The sequence below is a fragment of the Salvia hispanica genome, chromosome 4 (assembly GCF_029641045.1).
Source record: "Salvia hispanica isolate PSC_SH4W2 chromosome 4, Shi_PSC_v1, whole genome shotgun sequence".
Taxonomy (NCBI): Eukaryota; Viridiplantae; Streptophyta; class Magnoliopsida; order Lamiales; family Lamiaceae; genus Salvia; species Salvia hispanica.
The window spans coordinates 27,566,669-27,580,371 of record NC_142695.1 but is presented as its reverse complement, the minus strand read 5'-3'; the positions used below and the strand labels follow the sequence as shown (position 1 = coordinate 27,580,371).

Below are 13,703 nucleotides of genomic sequence, written 5' to 3'. Positions count from 1 at the left end.
GGATGTACCCGTATCTCTGCACGTGCGGGTCGGCGAGAGCTTCGCGGTGATATGCTGGGGGTCCCGTAACTCCTTCCGGATCAAAAGTTATGCCCGTCTGAAGGGTGGGGGATCAGAACCTACGCACGGGAGCGTACGGTATGAAAGAATAAAGTGCGGGGCTATTGATGGGTGCGATCGTACCAGCACTAATGCACCGGATCCCATCAGAACTCCGAAGTTAAGCGTGCTTGGGCGAGAGTAGTACTAGGATGGGTGACCCCCTTGGAAGACCTCGTGTTGCACCTCTTTTTGCAAGTGCGTTCATTTTTATTTTTTTTTCCGTTCGGTTGGTCTTGCTGTGGTCCGAAACTCGATTAGCGGTTGGCGAGTAAAATGAAAAAAAGCTACGACAATCTCCACGAGCCGGTGATGAGCGGGTCCTACAACCTTAAACGTGCCGAAAAACAGTAGCTGCGAACTAAAAGTGGCCGAAATGGCTCGAAAACGGCCTCTTTTTGTTTCCCGGAGTAGCCACAGGATGTACCCGTATCGCTGCACGTGCGGGTCGGCCAGAGCTTCGCGGTGATATGCTGTGGGTCCCGTAACTCCCTCCGGATCAAAGGTTATGCTCGTTTGAGGGGTGGGGGATCAAAACCTGCACACGGGAGCGTACGCTATGAAAGAATAAAGTGCGGGGCTATTGCTGGGTGCGATCATACCAGCACTAATGCACCGGATCCCATCAGAACTCCGAAATTAAGCGTGCTTGGGCGAGAGTAGTACTAGGATGGGTGATCCCCTGGGAAGTCCTCGTGTTGTACCCTTTTTTGCGAATGCGTTCATTTTTTTTATTTCCGTTCAGTTGGTCTTGCTGTGGTCCGAACTCGATTAGAGGTTGGCGATTAAAAGGAAAAAAATGAACAACAATCTCCACTAGCCGGTGATGAGCGGGTCTCAAAACCTTAAACGTGCCGAAAAATAGTAGCTGCGAACTAAAAGTGGCCGAAATGGCTCGAAATGGCCTCTATTTGCTTCTCGTAGTAGCCACGAGCTGTACCCGTATCTCAGCACGTGGGGCTCGGCGAAAGCTTCGCGGTGATATGCTGAGGGTCCCGTAACTCCTTCCGGATCAAAATTTATGCCCGTCTGAAGGGTGGGGGATCATAACCTGCGTACGGGAGCGTACGCTATGAAAGAATAAAGTGCGGGGTTATTGATGGGTGCGATCATACAAGCACTAATGCACCGGATCCCATCAGAACTCCGAAGTTAAGCGTGCTTGGGCGAGAGTAGTACTAGGATGGGTGACCCCCTTGGAAGACCTCGTGTTGCACCTCTTTTTGCAAGTGCGTTCATTTTTATTTTTTTTTCCGTTCGGTTGGTCTTGCTGTGGTCCGAAACTCGATTAGCGGTTGGCGAGTAAAATGAAAAAAAGCTACGACAATCTCCACGAGCCGGTGATGAGCGGGTCCTACAACCTTAAACATGCCGAAAAACAGTAGCTGCGAACTAAAAGTGGCCGAAATGGCTCGAAAACGGCCTCTTTTTGTTTCCCGGAGTAGCCACAGGATGTACCCATATCGCTGCACGTGCGGGTCGGCCAGAGCTTCGCGGTGATATGCTGTGGGTCCCGTAACTCCCTCCGGATCAAAGGTTATGCTCGTTTGAGGGGTGGGGGATCAAAACCTGCACACGGGAGCGTACGCTATGAAAGAATAAAGTGCGGGGCTATTGCTGGGTGCGATCATACCAGCACTAATGCACCGGATCCCATCAGAACTCCGAAATTAAGCGTGCTTGGGCGAGAGTAGTACTAGGATGGGTGATCCCCTGGGAAGTCCTCGTGTTGTACCCTTTTTTGCAAATGCGTTCATTTTTTTTATTTCCGTTCAGTTGGTCTTGCTGTGGTCCGAACTCGATTAGAGGTTGGCGATTAAAAGGAAAAAAATGAACAACAATCTCCACTAGCCGGTGATGAGCGGGTCTCAAAACCTTAAACGTGCCGAAAAATAGTAGCTGCGAACTAAAAGTGGCCGAAATGGCTCGAAATGGCCTCTATTTGCTTCTCGTAGTAGCCACGAGCTGTACCCGTATCTCAGCACGTGGGGTTCGGCGAAAGCTTCGCGGTGATATGCTGAGGGTCCCGTAACTCCTTCCGGATCAAAATTTATGCCCGTCTGAAGGGTGGGGGATCATACCCTGCGTACGGGAGCGTACGCTATGAAAGAATAAAGTGCGGGGTTATTGATGGGTGCGATCATACAAGCACTAATGCACCGGATCCCATCAGAACTCCGAAGTTAAGCGTGCTTGGGCGAGAGTAGTACTAGGATGGGTGACCCCCTTGGAAGACCTCGTGTTGCACCTCTTTTTGCAAGTGCATTCATTTTTATTTTTTTTCCGTTCGGTTGGTCTTGCTGTGGTCCGAAACTCGATTAGCGGTTGGCGAGTAAAATGAAAAAAAGCTACGACAATCTCCACGAGCCGGTGATGAGCGGGTCCTACAACCTTAAACGTGCCGAAAAACAGTAGCTGCGAACTAAAAGTGGCTGAAATGGCTCGAAACAGCCACTTTTTGATTCCCGGAGTAGCCACGGGATGTACCCGTATCTCTGCACTTGCGGGTCGGCGAGAGCTTCGCGGTGATATGCTGGGGGTCCCGTAACTCCTTCCGGATCAAAAGTTATGCCCGTCTGAAGGGTGGGGGATCAGAACCTACGCACGGGAGCGTACGGTATGAAAGAATAAAGTGCGGGGCTATTGATGGGTGCGATCGTACCAGCACTAATGCACCGGATCCCATCAGAACTCCGAAGTTAAGCGTGCTTGGGCGAGAGTAGTACTAGGATGGGTGACCCCCTTGGAAGACCTCGTGTTGCACCTCTTTTTGCAAGTGCGTTCATTTTTATTTTTTTTTCCGTTCGGTTGGTCTTGCTGTGGTCCGAAACTCGATTAGCGGTTGGCGAGTAAAATGAAAAAAAGCTACGACAATCTCCACGAGCCGGTGATGAGCGGGTCCTACAACCTTAAACGTGCCGAAAAACAGTAGCTGCGAACTAAAAGTGGCCGAAATGGCTCGAAAACGGCCTCTTTTTGTTTCCCGGAGTAGCCACAGGATGTACCCGTATCGCTGCACGTGCGGGTCGGCCAGAGCTTCGCGGTGATATGCTGTGGGTCCCGTAACTCCCTCCGGATCAAAGGTTATGCTCGTTTGAGGGGTGGGGGATCAAAACCTGCACACGGGAGCGTACGCTATGAAAGAATAAAGTGCGGAGCTATTGCTGGGTGCGATCATACCAGCACTAATGCACCGGATCCCATCAGAACTCCGAAATTAAGCGTGCTTGGGCGAGAGTAGTACTAGGATGGGTGATCCCCTGGGAAGTCCTCGTGTTGTACGCTTTTTTGCGAATGCGTTCATTTTTTTTATTTCCGTTCAGTTGGTCTTGCTGTGGTCCGAACTCGACTAGAGGTTGGCGATTAAAAGGAAAAAAATGAACAACAATCTCCACTAGCCGGTGATGAGCGGGTCTCAAAACCATAAACGTGCCGAAAAATAGTAGCTGCGAACTAAAAGTGGCCGAAATGGCTCGAAATGGCCTCTATTTGCTTCTCGTAGTAGCCACGAGCTGTACCCGTATCTCAGCACGTGGGGCTCGGCGAAAGCTTCGCGGTGATATGCTGAGGGTCCCGTAACTCCTTCCGGATCAAAATTTATGCCCGTCTGAAGGGTGGGGGATCATAACCTGCGTACGGGAGCGTACGCTATGAAAGAATAAAGTGCGGGGTTATTGATGGGTGCGATCATACCAGCACTAATGCACCGGATCCCATCAGAACTCCGAAATTAAGCGTGCTTGGGCGAGAGTAGTACTAGGATGGGTGATCCCCTGGGAAGTCCTCGTGTTGTACCCTTTTTTGCGAATGCGTTCATTTTTTTTATTTCCGTTCAGTTGGTCTTGCTGTGGTCCGAACTCGACTAGAGGTTGGCGATTAAAAGGAAAAAAATGAACAACAATCTCCACTAGCCGGTGATGAGCGGGTCTCAAAACCTTAAACGTGCCGAAAAATAGTAGCTGCGAACTAAAAGTGGCCGAAATGGCTCGAAATGGCCTCTATTTGCTTCTCGTAGTAGCCACGAGCTGTACCCGTATCTCAGCACGTGGAGCTGTACCCATAACTCCTTCCGGATCAAAATTTATGCCCGTCTGAAGGGTGGGGGATCAGAACCTGCGCACGGGAGCGTACGGTATGAAAGAATAAAGTGCGGGGCTATTGATGGGTGCGATCGTACCAGCACTAATGCAGCGGATCCCATCAGAACTCCGAAGTTAAGCGTGCTTGGGCGAGAGTAGTACTAGGATGGTTGACCCCCTTGGAAGACCTCGTGTTGCACCTCTCTTTGCAAGTGCGTTCATTTTTATTTTTTTTTCCGTTCGGTTGGTCTTGCTGTGGTCCGAAACTCGATTAGCGGTTGGCGAGTAAATGAAAAAAAGCTACGACAATCTCCACGAGCCGGTGATGAGCGGGTCCTACAACCTTAAACGTGCCGAAAAACAGTAGCTGCGAACTAAAAGTGGCTGAAATGGCTCGAAACAGCCACTTTTTGATTCCCGGAGTAGCCACGGGATGTACCCGTATCTCTGCACGTGCGGGTCGGCGAGAGCTTCGCGGTGAGCCCGTCTGAAGGGTGGGGGATCAGAACCTACGCACGGGAGCGTACGGTATGAAAGAATAAAGTGCGGGGCTATTGATGGGTGCGATCGTACCAGCACTAATGCACCGGATCCCATCAGAACTCCGAAGTTAAGCGTGCTTGGGCGAGAGTAGTACTAGGATGGGTGACCCCCTTGGAAGACCTCGTGTTGCACCTCTTTTTGCAAGTGCGTTCATTTTTATTTTTTTTTCCGTTCGGTTGGTCTTGCTGTGGTCCGAAACTCGATTAGCGGTTGGCGAGTAAAATGAAAAAAAGCTACGACAATCTCCACGAGCCGGTGATGAGCGGGTCCTACAACCTTAAACGTGCCGAAAAACAGTAGCTGCGAACTAAAAGTGGCCGAAATGGCTCGAAAACGGCCTCTTTTTGTTTCCCGGAGTAGCCACAGGATGTACCCGTATCGCTGCACGTGCGGGTCGGCCAGAGCTTCGCGGTGATATGCTGTGGGTCCCGTAACTCCCTCCGGATCAAAGGTTATGCTCGTTTGAGGGGTGGGGGATCAAAACCTGCACACGGGAGCGTACGCTATGAAAGAATAAAGTGCGGGGCTATTGCTGGGTGCGATCATACCAGCACTAATGCACCGGATCCCATTAGAACTCCGAAATTAAGCGTGCTTGGGCGAGAGTAGTACTAGGATGGGTGATCCCCTGGGAAGTCCTCGTGTTGTACCCTTTTTTGCGAATGCGTTCATTTTTTTTATTTCCGTTTAGTTTGTCTTGCTGTGGTCCGAACTCGATTAGAGGTTGGCGATTAAAAGGAAAAAAATGAACAACAATCTCCACTAGCCGGTGATGAGCGGGTCTCAAAACCTTAAACGTGCCGAAAAATAGTAGCTGCGAACTAAAAGTGGCCGAAATGGCTCGAAATGGCCTCTATTTGCTTCTCGTAGTAGCCACGAGCTGTACCCGTATCTCAGCACGTGGAGCTGTACCCATAACTCCTTCCGGATCAAAATTTATGCCCGTCTGAAGGGTGGGGGATCAGAACCTGCGCACGGGAGCGTACGGTATGAAAGAATAAAGTGCGGGGCTATTGATGGGTGCGATCGTACCAGCACTAATGCAGCGGATCCCATCAGAACTCCGAAGTTAAGCGTGCTTGGGCGAGAGTAGTACTAGGATGGTTGACCCCCTTGGAAGACCTCGTGTTGCACCTCTCTTTGCAAGTGCGTTCATTTTTATTTTTTTTTCCGTTCAGTTGGTCTTGCTGTGGTCCGAAACTCGATTAGCGGTTGGCGAGTAAATGAAAAAAAGCTACGACAATCTCCACGAGCCGGTGATGAGCGGGTCCTACAACCTTAAACGTGCCGAAAAACAGTAGCTGCGAACTAAAAGTGGCTGAAATGGCTCAAAACAGCCACTTTTTGATTCCCGGAGTAGCCACGGGATGTACCCGTATCTCTGCACGTGCGGGTCGGCGAGAGCTTCGCGGTGATATGCTGGGGGTCCCGTAACTCCTTCCGGATCAAAAGTTATGCCCGTCTGAAGGGTGGGGGATCAGAACCTACGCACGGGAGCGTACGGTATGAAAGAATAAAGTGCGGGGCTATTGATGGGTGCGATCGTACCAGCACTAATGCACCGGATCCCATCAGAACTCCGAAGTTAAGCGTGCTTGGGCGAGAGTAGTACTAGGATGGGTGACCCCCTTGGAAGACCTCGTGTTGCACCTCTTTTTGCAAGTGCGTTCATTTTTATTTTTTTTTCCGTTCGGTTGGTCTTGCTGTGGTCCGAAACTCGATTAGCGGTTGGCGAGTAAAATGAAAAAAAGCTACGACAATCTCCACGAGCCGGTGATGAGCGGGTCCTACAACCTTAAACGTGCCGAAAAACAGTAGCTGCGAACTAAAAGTGGCCGAAATGGCTCGAAAACGGCCTCTTTTTGTTTCCCGGAGTAGCCACAGGATGTACCCGTATCGCTGCACGTGCGGGTCGGCCAGAGCTTCGCGGTGATATGCTGTGGGTCCCGTAACTCCCTCCGGATCAAAGGTTATGCTCGTCTCGTTTGAGGGGTGGGGGATCAAAACCTGCACACGGGAGCGTACGCTATGAAAGAATAAAGTGCGGGGCTATTGCTGGGTGCGATCATACCAGCACTAATGCACCGGATCCCATCAGAACTCCGAAATTAAGCGTGCTTGGGCGAGAGTAGTACTAGGATGGGTGATCCCCTGGGAAGTCCTCGTGTTGTACCCTTTTTTGCGAATGCGTTCATTTTTTTTATTTCCGTTCAGTTGGTCTTGCTGTGGTCCGAACTCGATTAGAGGTTGGCGATTAAAAGGAAAAAAATGAACAACAATCTCCACTAGCCGGTGATGAGCGGGTCTCAAAACCTTAAACGTGCCGAAAAATAGTAGCTGCGAACTAAAAGTGGCCGAAATGGCTCGAAATGGCCTCTATTTGCTTCTCGTAGTAGCCACGAGCTGTACCCATATCTCAGCACGTGGGGCTCGGCGAAAGCTTCGCGGTGATATGCTGAGGGTCCCGTAACTCCTTCCGGATCAAAATTTATGCCCGTCTGAAGGGTGGGGGATCATAACCTGCGTACGGGAGCGTACGCTATGAAAGAATAAAGTGCGGGGTTATTGATGGGTGTGATCATACAAGCAGTAATGCACCGGATCCCATCAGAACTCCGAAGTTAAGCGTGCTTGGGCGAGAGTAGTACTAGGATGGGTGACCCCCTTGGAAGACCTCGTGTTGCACCTCTTTTTGCAAGTGCATTCATTTTTATTTTTTTTTCCGTTCGGTTGGTCTTGCTGTGGTCCGAAACTCGATTAGCGGTTGGCGAGTAAAATGAAAAAAAGCTACGACAATCTCCACGAGCCGGTGATGAGCGGGTCCTACAACCTTAAACGTGCCGAAAAACAGTAGCTGCGAACTAAAAGTGGCTGAAATGGCTCGAAACAGCCACTTTTTGATTCCCGGAGTAGCCACGGGATGTACCCATATCTCTGCACGTGCGGGTCGGCGAGAGCTTCGCGGTGATATGCTGGGGGTCCCGTAACTCCTTCCGGATCAAAAGTTATGCCCGTCTGAAGGGTGGGGGATCAGAACCTACGCACGGGAGCGTACGGTATGAAAGAATAAAGTGCGGGGCTATTGATGGGTGCGATCGTACCAGCACTAATGCACCGGATCCCATCAGAACTCCGAAGTTAAGCGTGCTTGGGCGAGAGTAGTACTAGGATGGGTGACCCCCTTGGAAGACCTCGTGTTGCACCTCTTTTTGCAAGTGCGTTCATTTTTATTTTTTTTTCCGTTCGGTTGGTCTTGCTGTGGTCCGAAACTCGATTAGCGGTTGGCGAGTAAAATGAAAAAAAGCTACGACAATCTCCACGAGCCGGTGATGAGCGGGTCCTACAACCTTAAACGTGCCGAAAAACAGTAGCTGCGAACTAAAAGTGGCCGAAATGGCTCGAAAACGGCCTCTTTTTGTTTCCCGGAGTAGCCACAGGATGTACCCGTATCGCTGCACGTGCGGGTCGGCCAGAGCTTCGCGGTGATATGCTGTGGGTCCCGTAACTCCCTCCGGATCAAAGGTTATGCTCGTTTGAGGGGTGGGGGATCAAAACCTGCACACGGGAGCGTACGCTATGAAAGAATAAAGTGCGGGGTTATTGCTGGGTGCGATCATACCAGCACTAATGCACCGGATCCCATCAGAACTCCGAAATTAAGCGTGCTTGGGCGAGAGTAGTACTAGGATGGGTGATCCCCTGGGAAGTCCTCGTGTTGTACCCTTTTTTGCGAATGCGTTCATTTTTTTTATTTCCGTTCAGTTGGTCTTGCTGTGGTCCGAACTCGATTAGAGGTTGGCGATTAAAAGGAAAAAAATGAACAACAATCTCTACTAGCCGGTGATGAGCGGGTCTCAAAACCTTAAACGTGCCGAAAAATAGTAGCTGCGAACTAAAAGTGGCCGAAATGGCTCGAAATGGCCTCTATTTGCTTCTCGTAGTAGCCACGAGCTGTACCCATATCTCAGCACGTGGGGCTCGGCGAAAGCTTCGCGGTGATATGCTGAGGGTCCCGTAACTCCTTCCGGATCAAAATTTATGCCCGTCTGAAGGGTGGGGGATCATAACCTGCGTACGGGAGCGTACGCTATGAAAGAATAAAGTGCGGGGTTATTGATGGGTGCGATCATACAATCACTAATGCACCGGATCCCATCAGAATTCCGAAGTTAAGCGTGCTTGGGCGAGAGTAGTACTAGGATGGGTGACCCCCTTGGAAGACCTCGTGTTGCACCTCTTTTTGCAAGTGCATTCATTTTTATTTTTTTTTCCGTTCGGTTGGTCTTGCTGTGGTCCGAAACTCGATTAGCGGTTGGCGAGTAAAATGAAAAAAAGCTACGACAATCTCCACGAGCCGGTGATGAGCGGGTCCTACAACCTTAAACGTGCCGAAAAACAGTAGCTGCGAACTAAAAGTGGCTGAAATGGCTCGAAACAGCCACTTTTTGATTCCCGGAGTAGCCACGGGATGTACCCGTATCTCTGCACGTGCGGGTCGGCGAGAGCTTCGCGGTGATATGCTGGGGGTCCCGTAACTCCTTCCGGATCAAAAGTTATGCCCGTCTGAAGGGTGGGGGATCAGAACCTACGCACGGGAGCGTACGGTATGAAAGAATAAAGTGCGGGGCTATTGATGGGTGCGATCGTACCAGCACTAATGCACCGGATCCCATCAGAACTCCGAAGTTAAGCGTGCTTGGGCGAGAGTAGTACTAGGATGGGTGACCCCCTTGGAAGACCTCGTGTTGCACCTCTTTTTGCAAGTGCGTTCATTTTTATTTTTTTTTCCGTTCGGTTGGTCTTGCTGTGGTCCGAAACTCGATTAGCGGTTGGCGAGTAAAATGAAAAAAAGCTACGACAATCTCCACGAGCCGGTGATGAGCGGGTCCTACAACCTTAAACGTGCCGAAAAACAGTAGCTGCGAACTAAAAGTGGCCGAAATGGCTCGAAAACGGCCTCTTTTTGTTTCCCGGAGTAGCCACAGGATGTACCCGTATCGCTGCACGTGCGGGTCGGCCAGAGCTTCACGGTGATATGCTGTGGGTCCCGTAACTCCCTCCGGATCAAAGGTTATGCTCGTTTGAGGGGTGGGGGATCAAAACCTGCACACGGGAGCGTACGCTATGAAAGAATAAAGTGCGGGGCTATTGCTGGGTGCGATCATACCAGCACTAATGCACCGGATCCCATCAGAAATCCGAAATTAAGCGTGCTTGGGCGAGAGTAGTACTAGGATGGGTGATCCCCTTGGAAGTCCTCGTGTTGTACCCTTTTTTGCGAATGCGTTCATTTTTTTTATTTCCGTTCAGTTGGTCTTGCTGTGGTCCGAACTCGATTAGAGGTTGGCGATTAAAAGGAAAAAAATGAACAACAATCTCCACTAGCCGGTGATGAGCGGGTCTCAAAACCTTAAACGTGCCGAAAAATAGTAGCTGCGAACTAAAAGTGGCCGAAATGGCTCGAAATGGCCTCTATTTGCTTCTCGTAGTAGCCACGAGCTGTACCCATATCTCAGCACGTGGGGCTCGGCGAAAGCTTCGCGGTGATATGCTGAGGGTCCCGTAACTCCTTCCGGATCAAAATTTATGCCCGTCTGAAGGGTGGGGGATCATAACCTGCGTACGGGAGCGTACGCTATGAAAGAATAAAGTGCGGGGTTATTGATGGGTGCGATCATACAATCACTAATGCACCGGATCCCATCAGAACTCCGAAGTTAAGCGTGCTTGGGCGAGAGTAGTACTAGGATGGGTGACCCCCTTGGAAGACCTCGTGTTGCACCTCTTTTTGCAAGTGCATTCATTTTTATTTTTTTTTCCGTTCGGTTGGTCTTGCTGTGGTCCGAAACTCGATTAGCGGTTGGCGAGTAAAATGAAAAAAAGCTACGACAATCTCCACGAGCCGGTGATGAGCGGGTCCTACAACCTTAAACGTGCCGAAAAACAGTAGCTGCGAACTAAAAGGGGCTGAAATGGCTCGAAACAGCCACTTTTTGATTCCCGGAGTAGCCACGGGATGTACCCGTATCTCTGCACGTGCGGGTCGGCGAGAGCTTCGCGGTGATATGCTGGGGGTCCCGTAACTCCTTCCGGATCAAAAGTTATGCCCGTCTGAAGGGTGGGGGATCAGAACCTACGCACGGGAGCGTACGGTATGAAAGAATAAAGTGCGGGGCTATTGATGGGTGCGATCGTACCAGCACTAATGCACCGGATCCCATCAGAACTCCGAAGTTAAGCGTGCTTGGGCGAGAGTAGTACTAGGATGGGTGACCCCCTTGGAAGACCTCGTGTTGCACCTCTTTTTGCAAGTGCGTTCATTTTTATTTTTTTTTCCGTTCGGTTGGTCTTGCTGTGGTCCGAAACTCGATTAGCGGTTGGCGAGTAAAATGAAAAAAAGCTACGACAATCTCCACGAGCCGGTGATGAGCGGGTCCTACAACCTTAAACGTGCCGAAAAACAGTAGCTGCGAACTAAAAGTGGCCGAAATGGCTCGAAAACGGCCTCTTTTTGTTTCCCGGAGTAGCCACAGGATGTACCCGTATCGCTGCACGTGCGGGTCGGCCAGAGCTTCACGGTGATATGCTGTGGGTCCCGTAACTCTCTCCGGATCAAAGGTTATGCTCGTTTGAGGGGTAGGGGATCAAAACCTGCACACGGGAGCGTACGCTATGAAAGAATAAAGTGCGGGGCTATTGCTGGGTGCGATCATACCAGCACTAATGCACCGGATCCCATCAGAAATCCGAAATTAAGCGTGCTTGGGCGAGAGTAGTACTAGGATGGGTGATCCCCTGGGAAGTCCTCGTGTTGTACCCTTTTTTGCGAATGCGTTCATTTTTTTTATTTCCGTTCAGTTGGTCTTGCTGTGGTCCGAACTCGATTAGAGGTTGGCGATTAAAAGGAAAAAAATGAACAACAATCTCCACTAGCCGGTGATGAGCGGGTCTCAAAACCTTAAACGTGCCGAAAAATAGTAGCTGCGAACTAAAAGTGGCCGAAATGGCTCGAAATGGCCTCTATTTGCTTCTCGTAGTAGCCACGAGCTGTACCCGTATCTCAGCACGTGGGGTTCGGCGAAAGCTTCGCGGTGATATGCTGAGGGTCCCGTAACTCCTTCCGGATCAAAATTTATGCCCGACTGAAGGGTGGGGGATCATAACCTGCGTACGGGAGCGTACGCTATGAAAGAATAAAGTGCGGGGTTATTGATGGGTGCGATCATACAAGCACTAATGCACCGGATCCCATCAGAACTCCTAAGTTAAGCGTGCTTGGGCGAGAGTAGTACTAGGATGGTTGACCCCCTTGGAAGACCTCGTGTTGCACCTCTCTTTGCAAGTGCGTTCATTTTTATTTTTTTTTCCGTTCGGTTGGTCTTGCTGTGGTCCGAAACTCGATTAGCGGTTGGCGAGTAAAATGAAAAAAAGCTACGACAATCTCCACGAGCCGGTGATGAGCGGGTCCTACAACCTTAAACGTGCCGAAAAACAGTAGCTGCGAACTAAAAGTGGCCGAAATGGCTCGAAAACGGCCTCTTTTTGTTTCCCGGAGTAGCCACAGGATGTACCCGTATCGCTGCACGTGCGGGTCGGCCAGAGCTTCGCGGTGATATGCTGTGGGTCCCGTAACTCCCTCCGGATCAAAGGTTATGCTCGTTTGAGGGGTGGGGGATCAAAACCTGCACACGGGAGCGTACGCTATGAAAGAATAAAGTGCGGGGCTATTGCTGGGTGCGATCATACCAGCACTAATGCACCGGATCCCATCAGAACTCCGAAATTAAGCGTGCTTGGGCGAGAGTAGTACTAGGATGGGTGATCCCCTGGGAAGTCCTCGTGTTGTACCCTTTTTTGCGAATGCGTTCATTTTTTTTATTTCCGTTTAGTTGGTCTTGCTGTGGTCCGAACTCGATTAGAGGTTGGCGATTAAAAGGAAATAAATGAACAACAATCTCCACTAGCCGGTGATGAGCGGGTCTCAAAACCTTAAACGTGCCGAAAAATAGTAGCTGCGAACTAAAAGTGGCCGAAATGGCTCGAAATGGCCTCTATTTGCTTCTCGTAGTAGCCACGAGCTGTACCCGTATCTCAGCACGTGGAGCTGTACCCATAACTCCTTCCGGATCAAAATTTATGCCCGTCTGAAGGGTGGGGGATCAGAACCTGCGCACGGGAGCGTACGGTATGAAAGAATAATGTGCGGGGCTATTGATGGGTGCGATCGTACCAGCACTAATGCAGCGGATCCCATCAGAACTCCGAAGTTAAGCGTGCTTGGGCGAGAGTAGTACTAGGATGGTTGACCCCCTTGGAAGACCTCGTGTTGCACCTCTCTTTGCAAGTGCGTTCATTTTTATTTTTTTTTCCGTTCAGTTGGTCTTGCTGTGGTCCGAAACTCGATTAGCGGTTGGCGAGTAAATGAAAAAAAGCTACGACAATCTCCACGAGCCGGTGATGAGCGGGTCCTACAACCTTAAACGTGCCGAAAAACAGTAGCTGCGAACTAAAAGTGGCCGAAATGGCTCGAAAACGGCCTCTTTTTGTTTCCCGGAGTAGCCACAGGATGTACCCGTATCGCTGCACGTGCGGGTCGGCCAGAGCTTCGCGGTGATATGCTGTGGGTCCCGTAACTCCCTCCGGATCAAAGGTTATGCTCGTTTGAGGGGTTGGGGATCAAAACCTGCACACGGGAGCGTACGCTATGAAAGAATAAAGTGCGGGGCTATTGCTGGGTGCGATCATACCAGCACTAATGCACCGGATCCCATCAGAACTCCGAAATTAAGCGTGCTTGGGCGAGAGTAGTACTAGGATGGGTGATCCCCTGGGAAGTCCTCGTGTTGTACCCTTTTTTGCGAATGCGTTCATTTTTTTTATTTCCGTTTAGTTGGTCTTGCTGTGGTCCGAACTCGATTAGAGGTTGGCGATTAAAAGGAAAAAAATGAACAACAATCTCCACTAGCCGGTGATGAGCGGGTC

General features: G+C 50.4%; 19 non-coding genes and 8 pseudogenes across 19 annotated transcripts; all 27 read left to right on the top strand.

Moving 5' to 3' along the window:
- The first annotated feature begins 169 nt into the window (after window positions 1-169).
- LOC148928216 (5S ribosomal RNA) lies at window positions 170-288 on the top strand. Its single transcript, XR_016129235.1, has one exon. It is a non-coding gene; the product is annotated as a 5S ribosomal RNA (ribosomal RNA).
- A 399-nt stretch (window positions 289-687) lies between these two features.
- Window positions 688-806, top strand: LOC148928215 (5S ribosomal RNA). The gene has a single exon (XR_016129373.1). It is a non-coding gene; the product is annotated as a 5S ribosomal RNA (ribosomal RNA).
- Window positions 807-1,200: 394 nt separating this feature from the next.
- Window positions 1,201-1,319, top strand: LOC148928214 (5S ribosomal RNA). Its single transcript, XR_016129314.1, has one exon. It is a non-coding gene; the product is annotated as a 5S ribosomal RNA (ribosomal RNA).
- A 399-nt stretch (window positions 1,320-1,718) lies between these two features.
- On the top strand, window positions 1,719-1,837 carry LOC148928213 (5S ribosomal RNA). The gene has a single exon (XR_016129372.1). It is a non-coding gene; the product is annotated as a 5S ribosomal RNA (ribosomal RNA).
- Window positions 1,838-2,231: 394 nt separating this feature from the next.
- Window positions 2,232-2,350, top strand: LOC148928212 (5S ribosomal RNA). Its single transcript, XR_016129313.1, has one exon. It is a non-coding gene; the product is annotated as a 5S ribosomal RNA (ribosomal RNA).
- Window positions 2,351-2,747: 397 nt separating this feature from the next.
- LOC148928211 (5S ribosomal RNA) lies at window positions 2,748-2,866 on the top strand. The gene has a single exon (XR_016129234.1). It is a non-coding gene; the product is annotated as a 5S ribosomal RNA (ribosomal RNA).
- A 399-nt stretch (window positions 2,867-3,265) lies between these two features.
- Window positions 3,266-3,384, top strand: LOC148928210 (5S ribosomal RNA). Its single transcript, XR_016129619.1, has one exon. It is a non-coding gene; the product is annotated as a 5S ribosomal RNA (ribosomal RNA).
- Window positions 3,385-3,778: 394 nt separating this feature from the next.
- LOC148928209 (5S ribosomal RNA) lies at window positions 3,779-3,897 on the top strand. Its single transcript, XR_016129371.1, has one exon. It is a non-coding gene; the product is annotated as a 5S ribosomal RNA (ribosomal RNA).
- A 365-nt stretch (window positions 3,898-4,262) lies between these two features.
- Window positions 4,263-4,381, top strand: LOC148928208 (5S ribosomal RNA; annotated as a pseudogene).
- Window positions 4,382-4,737: 356 nt separating this feature from the next.
- Window positions 4,738-4,856, top strand: LOC148928207 (5S ribosomal RNA). Its single transcript, XR_016129233.1, has one exon. It is a non-coding gene; the product is annotated as a 5S ribosomal RNA (ribosomal RNA).
- A 399-nt stretch (window positions 4,857-5,255) lies between these two features.
- Window positions 5,256-5,374, top strand: LOC148928206 (5S ribosomal RNA). Its single transcript, XR_016129446.1, has one exon. It is a non-coding gene; the product is annotated as a 5S ribosomal RNA (ribosomal RNA).
- A 365-nt stretch (window positions 5,375-5,739) lies between these two features.
- LOC148928205 (5S ribosomal RNA) lies at window positions 5,740-5,858 on the top strand (annotated as a pseudogene).
- A 397-nt stretch (window positions 5,859-6,255) lies between these two features.
- On the top strand, window positions 6,256-6,374 carry LOC148928204 (5S ribosomal RNA). Its single transcript, XR_016129231.1, has one exon. It is a non-coding gene; the product is annotated as a 5S ribosomal RNA (ribosomal RNA).
- A 404-nt stretch (window positions 6,375-6,778) lies between these two features.
- On the top strand, window positions 6,779-6,897 carry LOC148928203 (5S ribosomal RNA). The gene has a single exon (XR_016129370.1). It is a non-coding gene; the product is annotated as a 5S ribosomal RNA (ribosomal RNA).
- Window positions 6,898-7,291: 394 nt separating this feature from the next.
- On the top strand, window positions 7,292-7,410 carry LOC148928202 (5S ribosomal RNA; annotated as a pseudogene).
- Window positions 7,411-7,808: 398 nt separating this feature from the next.
- LOC148928201 (5S ribosomal RNA) lies at window positions 7,809-7,927 on the top strand. The gene has a single exon (XR_016129230.1). It is a non-coding gene; the product is annotated as a 5S ribosomal RNA (ribosomal RNA).
- Window positions 7,928-8,326: 399 nt separating this feature from the next.
- LOC148928200 (5S ribosomal RNA) lies at window positions 8,327-8,445 on the top strand. The gene has a single exon (XR_016129369.1). It is a non-coding gene; the product is annotated as a 5S ribosomal RNA (ribosomal RNA).
- Window positions 8,446-8,839: 394 nt separating this feature from the next.
- On the top strand, window positions 8,840-8,958 carry LOC148928199 (5S ribosomal RNA; annotated as a pseudogene).
- Window positions 8,959-9,356: 398 nt separating this feature from the next.
- On the top strand, window positions 9,357-9,475 carry LOC148928198 (5S ribosomal RNA). The gene has a single exon (XR_016129229.1). It is a non-coding gene; the product is annotated as a 5S ribosomal RNA (ribosomal RNA).
- Window positions 9,476-9,874: 399 nt separating this feature from the next.
- On the top strand, window positions 9,875-9,993 carry LOC148928197 (5S ribosomal RNA; annotated as a pseudogene).
- A 394-nt stretch (window positions 9,994-10,387) lies between these two features.
- On the top strand, window positions 10,388-10,506 carry LOC148928196 (5S ribosomal RNA). The gene has a single exon (XR_016129650.1). It is a non-coding gene; the product is annotated as a 5S ribosomal RNA (ribosomal RNA).
- A 398-nt stretch (window positions 10,507-10,904) lies between these two features.
- LOC148928195 (5S ribosomal RNA) lies at window positions 10,905-11,023 on the top strand. Its single transcript, XR_016129228.1, has one exon. It is a non-coding gene; the product is annotated as a 5S ribosomal RNA (ribosomal RNA).
- A 399-nt stretch (window positions 11,024-11,422) lies between these two features.
- Window positions 11,423-11,541, top strand: LOC148928194 (5S ribosomal RNA; annotated as a pseudogene).
- Window positions 11,542-11,935: 394 nt separating this feature from the next.
- LOC148928193 (5S ribosomal RNA) lies at window positions 11,936-12,054 on the top strand (annotated as a pseudogene).
- A 399-nt stretch (window positions 12,055-12,453) lies between these two features.
- LOC148928192 (5S ribosomal RNA) lies at window positions 12,454-12,572 on the top strand. The gene has a single exon (XR_016129368.1). It is a non-coding gene; the product is annotated as a 5S ribosomal RNA (ribosomal RNA).
- Window positions 12,573-12,937: 365 nt separating this feature from the next.
- Window positions 12,938-13,056, top strand: LOC148928191 (5S ribosomal RNA; annotated as a pseudogene).
- Window positions 13,057-13,454: 398 nt separating this feature from the next.
- LOC148928190 (5S ribosomal RNA) lies at window positions 13,455-13,573 on the top strand. Its single transcript, XR_016129367.1, has one exon. It is a non-coding gene; the product is annotated as a 5S ribosomal RNA (ribosomal RNA).
- The last annotated feature ends 130 nt before the right edge of the window (window positions 13,574-13,703 follow it).